Source organism: Oncorhynchus keta, chromosome 16 (genome assembly GCF_023373465.1).
Source record: "Oncorhynchus keta strain PuntledgeMale-10-30-2019 chromosome 16, Oket_V2, whole genome shotgun sequence".
Lineage (NCBI taxonomy): Eukaryota > Metazoa > Chordata > Actinopteri > Salmoniformes > Salmonidae > Oncorhynchus > Oncorhynchus keta.
In genome coordinates this window covers 5,961,869-5,969,693 of record NC_068436.1, presented here as the reverse complement: position 1 = coordinate 5,969,693, position 7,825 = coordinate 5,961,869, and the positions used below count along the sequence as shown (strand labels likewise).

General features: G+C 40.8%; 1 long non-coding RNA gene across 2 annotated transcripts; it reads left to right on the top strand.

Moving 5' to 3' along the window:
* The first annotated feature begins 2,218 nt into the window (after positions 1–2,218).
* On the top strand, positions 2,219–6,701 carry LOC118395417 (uncharacterized). Of its 2 annotated transcripts, none has more exons than XR_004827960.2 (4): positions 2,219–2,550; positions 3,234–3,333; positions 3,495–4,438; positions 4,807–6,701. It is a non-coding gene; the product is annotated as an uncharacterized LOC118395417 (long non-coding RNA). The 2 variants fall into 2 exon arrangements; XR_004827959.2 differs by having other exon boundaries at positions 3,219–3,333.
* Positions 6,702–7,825: the final 1,124 nt, after the last annotated feature.

Here is a 7,825-nt window from a genome sequence, read left to right as displayed (position 1 = left end):
ATTTAACATGAGATCCTTTATAAGCTTCACAGGAATGTGGTTCTGAAAGTAAACATCCACACCTCCACCTTTGGTATTTCTGTCTTATCTGTAGATAGTATAACCATGTATTGCTACCACTGTATCATCAAAGGTATTATCTAAGTGAGTTTCAGAGATTGTCAGAATATGAATGTCATCTGTTACTAGCAAATTATTGATTTCATGAACCTTGTTTCTTTAACCTCTATAGGATCGGTGTCCCTAAACCGGGATGGTTGTTGCAAACATGCACTAATGTGTATCACATCCGGCTGTGATTGGGAGTCCCATAGGGAGGTGCACAACAGGCCCAGCGTCATCTGGGTTTTGCCGGTGTAGGCCGTCATTGTAAATAAGAATTTGTTCGTAACTGACTTGCCTAGTTAAATAAAGGTTCGGTTTGTAATTGTGTTTTGTTTTGTAAATTGTTTGGAAATATGTATTCACATTTGTGGTGCCACTAAATAAACAATTAAAAAAATGTACGTATTTTTTCGTTTCTACTTGAGCAGAACAAGCTGTAACTGGATTGTAAGCATATTACTGACTAAAACTGTTGTTACACAAAGGTTTTTATTCTAAGAGAAACAAAGCTGACCTGGATGCCAGGTACAGTAATTGTCTCTTAGGTCAGAGCCAAGTCACAGAAAAACACAGCCATTTTTCCAGATTTGTCTGTGGAGATGGCATCATTGAATGTCTCGCCAGCTTTGATCTATGCCTGGACCTGCAGGACGCAAAATTCTTTGTTTGTCAGACGAATCATTGGGTAGAAAATACAGAATAGTATACAACAAGAGAACACACATGGTTAGTGTTCTGAAAAAAATATATATATATAGAAAATGTCTTACCGAGCCTTTACATAATTCCATGCAAGTCTCTTCAACTGTCTTCTGAATAGCGCTGTCCATGACCAAAATCCCCAAGTCTAACAGTATTTTTTAATTGTCTCCAGTAAATGTTCCGTTCCTCCTGAAAGCCTTAATCTGCTCACTTAAATTAATAGAGATCCTGGTCATGGTGCTACAGTATGTTGTTACAGCATAATCAAAGTATGGACAATCGGCGATCTGCTATATACTGATGGTATATAACCTGTCCGGTGTGGTCAACTATTTCAGCACTGTTTCGCGCTGCTCTGAGACAAGTATGGGGACTGGTCTTGATAAATCAATTAGATTTTTTATTTTCATTGAATCTCCATTTGGGTATTGTTTAGCCTACAATTAGGGTGTGGAAACAGTCACGTTGTACAGCGCCATATTTTCCAAACGAAACCCTGAGGTTTAGATCTTTTTGGAATAGAAACACCCTAATATTAATCAGATTAATTAAACTAATGTGATAAGGTGCGTCTAGGTGATAGGTGTAGGGGTCAGGCACAGGAGAGCAGGGATGTCTGAGAAGCGTTTTTTAATAAAACAGTCCACCAACACTGAAAATGCACCATCGAAAATAACAACGCCCTCTTAACAGAAAACCCGCGCAAACGCACGGAGGAACAAACACAGTTCCGACACTATATACACTTACATAACCGTGAAAACAAATAACGGTAAATAACGGTAAAAGACTAATCCCGCACAAACTTGGGCAGGCAGCAGGTTGCCCTTATACACACAGAAATTAATGCAAATGAAACCAGGTGTGAAAAAGAACCAAAGACAAAACAAACAGAAAAGGAAAAAGGGATCGGTGGTGGCTAGTAGACCGGCGATACCGACCGGCGCCCGAACAAGGAGAGGAGTTACCTTCGGTAGAAGTCCTGACAGCTCAAATTTAAATCAATCCCATATACTAAGTTCTTACAAAAAAGGTCTAGTACAGCCAATATCAAAAAAGTAATATGCTTCTCAAAGATGCCCTCTGGTGGTCAAACTAGCAATAACTGGCATTAATGGCAACAAAGGCTGACAATTAATGTGTCATAGAATTCTGTATGGCGCAACTTTTATAGGAAGAACCACTGTAGGTCACCTTCACTTCTTCGTGTCCTCTCAAGGCACTCCAACCTTAACAAATAATGGGAATCTTCTAGCCACAGGGGAATACTGTCAATATATAGGGAAAACCCCAACAACCAATAACGAGACACACCTGGGCGCAATCACAGTTAGGTGACGCATGTCAAACCAATATAAAGTCGACTTGGGTATTCCATAATGTTTAATTAGAGAACAATTTTAAAGTGAATTGTTTATTTCACATGTACTCATCATTACATCATAAAGCAATTTGTTTTCCAAAATATTTAGAAATAGGTTAAGCTACGCTTGTCTTGTACCACCGCATCGGGACAATAAACCGGAGATTCGTGCCAGTTTTAAACCTTTTTGTGTGCTATTTTTGGGGGCTGTCTCCTACTGAGCGGTGTCTGGTGCAAGGGATGATGAGGAGGCCATTGTTAGAGGAGTGCAGTGAGCTGGTGGGAATGTAGGGGTGCAGAAGGTCAGTAATGTATGAGGGCGCAAATCCATTGAGTGCTTTGTAGGTGCGCATGAGCAGTTTGAAGGTGATCCTGTTCAAGTAAGTCAATAGCTCACGACAATTTCACCGCGACAATATCCTCTGTTTTAGTTGACATCAGTATACAATATTGTCATCTCGGGTGACCAGACAAGCCTCAGTGGCAGGTGGGGGAGTTTAGGTGAGATGGAGAGGAGGACATTCCAGAAGATGACTGAGGAGCTCAGGGATTCAAGAGATAAAGGATAGATGACTGAAGACGTTATGGCAAGAAGAGTTGATGCCCAGGTCAGAGTAGGATGGCAGCCTTGCACTATATTGTAGCCCACACTTTTTAGGCACTAATTTGTAGTTTGCAAGTGTTTCATAATAGGTTTATTGGAACCTTATTAGATATTACTTCAATTAGATTTCAGCAACCCTCCAGTCGTTTGAACCAGCGACCTTGCAGCTATTTGCCCTTACTTAAAAGTGGCAAATTAGTACCCGATAAGTGTGGGTTTAAATAAAGTGCTACTGTTTTAGAACCTCACATAGTAAGATAAGAAGTCTGAAAGAAGAAAAGGGGTTAAAATAGGTTCAGAGATGACATTAGACAGAATTATGTGTTACAGAAAATGTAATTGATCATTTGTTTTCAGTATAAAAAGTGTAGAATTGACTATTATCAAATGCATTAAATGTTTGGTTCCTCCGTATGTAGTTTAATACATTTTATTCTTATTAAGTTGTCTGATTTCAAGGATCTGGGGTTGGAGGCTGTTGTCCTCATCTTGAAGAAAAATGGAGAACAAAAGTGGTGGGCAACAGGTCGTCACAGAGAATTTGACCTTTCCTTTGCAGGTAAAGTATTATTGTAAAACCGATTAAAAGACAGACAATGTGGTTCCTGTGTTTCTCGTTTTCTGTGAGAGAAAAATTAAGCATTTACCTGATTTGTTTGGTATTAATACTTAACATATAGTAAGATATTTATTTTCTATTAATGTTGTGTTACTGTATAGGGATTTTCACTCGCGCTTCCTGCAGTTAGTCTGTGCGTATGGTCAAGCAAATGGGTTTTGCGAGAGATAGCTTGAGCTGACAATGACTACTCCTGGCATTCCATAAACAAGATGTGGTATGTGTCACGCCTGCTCCCGCTCCACGTCATGCTTCAACCAGCCATCAGGCTCCCGCGCCTCAGCCGGTTCGTCAGGCTCCCACATCTCAGCGGGATCATCAGGCTTTCACGCCTCAACCGGATCATCAGGCTCCCACGCCTCAGCCGGTTCGCCAGGCTCCTGCTCTCCCTCTCTGGCGCTCGAAGGCGCCAGACTGCCTATCATGACGCACACCTGTCACCTTCGTCACGCGCACCTGTGCCTCATTGGACCCACCTGAACTCCATCATTATTTGATTGCCTCCCCTTTATCTGTCTGTGTCCTCTGTTTCATCTTGTGTCAGCATTGATGTCGTTATTTTGTCACCTGTTCAGACGCTGTTCCTGTCCTGTTTCATGTCCGTATTTTATAACATGTTCTCCCTGTACCTGCTTCCTGTCTCCAGCATCTAGTTCTGGAGGTTAAAGACGTCTTCAATTCTACATTGAATTAAAGACAATATGATGGGACGCTGTCATCTCTTTGGTGGCCTACCCAGCATTTCATTATCAGTTAAGCTCAAGAGTGTGGGTTTGACAGCTTCATTATTGCAATAAGTAATCGATGTTAAATAGAGATTGATTGTTTGAATAATTGTCCAAGTCTCTCTCAGTAGAATTTCCACAACATTTCCTAAGCACATTTTCCATAAATACCCATGATAACAATAATAATACTAATAATCATTAGGTGGGTGCTTAAACTTGTCCTATCATTCTGCACCATGTTCTTTTAATTGTTCATATGTGAAAACACAACTGGACCACAGGAGGGTCGGAGGAGCCAACCAGATCTAGTTCTGAAGGTTAAAGACATCTTCAATTCTACATTTACAAAGTTTATGTTTAAAGTGATTTCCTTTCTCAAAAATAGCAAACAGCAGATACATTTAGTCCCATCAATATATTACAGATACATTGAGTTACATCAATAGATTACAGATACATTGAGTTACATCAATAGATTACAGATGCATTAAGTCACATCAATAGATTACAGATACATTTAGTCCAGTCAGTTGATTACAGATACGTTTAGTCACATCAATAGATTACAGACAAAATGTAATGTTGTTTAGTGTTACCTGTAATGTAGTATGCAACATTTGATAATCGATATATAGAGTATGCATGTATGTTACCAATGCCAAGCTCTCTGTGTCTTCCCTGTTAGATGAATGTGGTGGAAAAGGTTGGTTCCCCTGCCGCTCTTTTGTGGAGGGGACCAACGTCATCAGATGTCTGGGGCATGAGTTAACCATCAAGTGACTGTTATCTTTTGGAAACAAACAGCTGGAAGACATACTGCAAAAGGCAGGGGACGTACATTTTGAAAATAGTAGGTGTAAATGAATGATATCTTTGTCTCGTTCTATCTTGTTATTGTTCAATGTTCCAATGAAAATATTACTTGTGATAACTGAATAGATATTGTAGGCTGCCCAACCCCTGAAATGACTCTTAACAACTCTATGCAAGAGGTTTCATTGTGTAAAAAATAAGTAAGGGAATGTCTGCACAATAATATATATTTGTAGATAGAAGTTGCTCTTTTGGTAAGGGGTTAATGTTTCCCTCTCTGATCATGTGTAGAATAATTAAGTGATAATGCCCTCGAAACCGGTGTTCGGAGGATATATCGGCACGGGTGTTGTCAGGCCTGAGACGAAGCTGAAGGCTGGCAAACTGTGCCAGTATATCCTCCAACAACTGGCTTCAAGGGCATTATCACTTTAATACAACGGTTTACCAAGATATTCAAATAATGATTGATATATTTTCATTAGAAAACATTATTTTGATTAATTTATTCATACTATTTCATCCTTCCACAAGATATAGTCCCGACACAAATCTAGGGTTGCTACTCAAGCTGGCTGGTCGTTCATTCTCTGTTCGTTGGCCGGAGACACGACCGAGTTCAGTCTTTTTGTTCTGTATCTATGGACATAACCCAGTCGTTCTTTCTAAATGTTCCATTGCCATACTGGCTGGCAACGTTTTTATCCCTTGGTTTCTAGCTAGCCAACAACAGCTCACTTACAGTCAGATCTAACAGTGCAGCCAGAATAACAACAGTGCTGAATTTGCATTTGTTTACTCTGTTTTCCAGTGAATCTGTTTTTGCATATATCCATAACAATGAGCTAATAAGGCGCGATTTCGCCTGGTATAGAAAATGTGCTCTCTCGTCAGGACACTGTTGTTCAGAGGAGCTATACAACAAAACAACAGCTAACACAATCACTTCAAACTGAAGATGGAAAGACTGCAAACTAGCTCTCTTTCAATCTACATTTATGTATGTATCCATAAAAATTATGCCAGATGATTCATGATTTTGATTGGCTGAGAAACTCTGCCTGCCTGTCTGTCTTGTCTCGACTCCCAACCAATTCATTACTAGGGGACAGCTGGAGATTGAATTTTAATATTGAAACAATGTTGCAAATGTCGCAGAGACAGACAGCAAGGTTTACACAAATCTCTGCTGTTTATAACTAAATGTTAGTCTGAAAGAAATGCGAGATAATGTCTAGATGCTTTTTATAGTGGGGATCAAGTTCATAATCTACATGGCTTGGTTGATGAGACAGTGGATTGCACAATCAGATGGAACAGAGTAAATTGGCATTTTAACTTCATAGATTTAGCCGGTTGGAACTTGTCGAATAGACACCACCTGGAATGCGGTTTTAAACAATCTGCATTCTGGATTAGAACCACCCATTGAACAAAGCCCTTTTTAAACCAGTTTCCCCCGGTAGCAGATGGGAGAATCCGAGTTCAGATGGCCACACAGAACTCCCTTCTATCTCAGGTCCCTCAGCCACGGGGCAGTTAATTTCAAGTGAGGGCACCAGGCTACCAGTCTTTACATGCGCCTGTCACCATCATTACGTGCAGCAGCGCTCATTAGACTCACCTGGACTCCTTCACGTGGTAGATTGCCCATGTATATCTGTCTGTTCCTCGGTGGTGTTCCCTGTGTCCGCATTAATTGTTGTTATGTGTTCCTGTCCAGACGTTGTTCCTGTTCTGTTTCATGTCCGTCAGCTATTAAAATGTCACTCCCTGTACATGCTTCTCATCTCCTGCGTCGATCCTTTCACTATGGATGCTGTATATGAATATGTGTAGCCTGGCCTATATGATGACTATATTCAACCCTAGCCAATGTAGTGATTCATGCGCTCAGATAGTGAAAACTGATGTGTTTTAAGCTCTCGCTTGGCATGTGGACATAACCCCTTTGATCAATCAAACATGCTGATTCTTATCATACCCACTTACGTAACATTCGTATTTGGTAGCATTGCCCTTAAATTGTTCAACTTGGGTCAAATGTTTCAGGTTGCCTTCCACAAGTTTCCCACAATAAGGTGAATTAAGGCCCGTTCTTCCTGAAAGAGCTGGTGTAACTGAGTCAGGTTTGTAGGCCTCCTTTCTCGCATGCTTTTTCAGTTCTGCATACACATTTTCTATAGGATTGGGGTCAGGGCTTTGTGATGGCCACTTCAATACCTTGACTTTGTTGACCTTAAGCCATTTTTCCACAACTTTGGAAGTATGCTAGGGGTCATTGTTCATTTGGAAAACCCATTTGTGGCAAAGCTTTAACTTTCTGACTAATGTCTTGAGATGTTGCTTCAATATATCCACAACATTTTCCTCCCTCATGATGACATCTATTTTGTGAAGTGCACCAGTCCCTCCTGCAGCAAAGCACCCACACAACATGATGCTGCCACCCCCGTGCTTCACGGTTGGGATGGTGTTCTTCAGGTTTGCAAGCCTCCCCCTTTTTCCTCCAAACATAACAATGGTCATTATGGCCAAACAGTTCTATTTTTGTTTCATCAGACCAGAGGACATTTCTCCAAAAAGTACGATCTTTGTCCCCATGTGCAGTTGCAAACTGTAGTCTGGCTTTTAATGACGATTTTGGAGCAGTGGCTTCTTCCTTGCTGAGCGGCCTTTCAGGTTATGTCGATATAGGACTCGTTTTACTGTGGATATACATACTTTTGTACCTGTTTCCTCCAGCATCTTCACAAGGGCCTTTGCTGTTGTTCTGGGATTTACTTGCACTTTTCGCACCAAAGTACGTTCATCTCTTGGAGACAGAACGCGTCTCCTTCCTGAGCGGTATGCCAGCTGCATGGACCCATGGTGTTTATACTTGCGTTCTA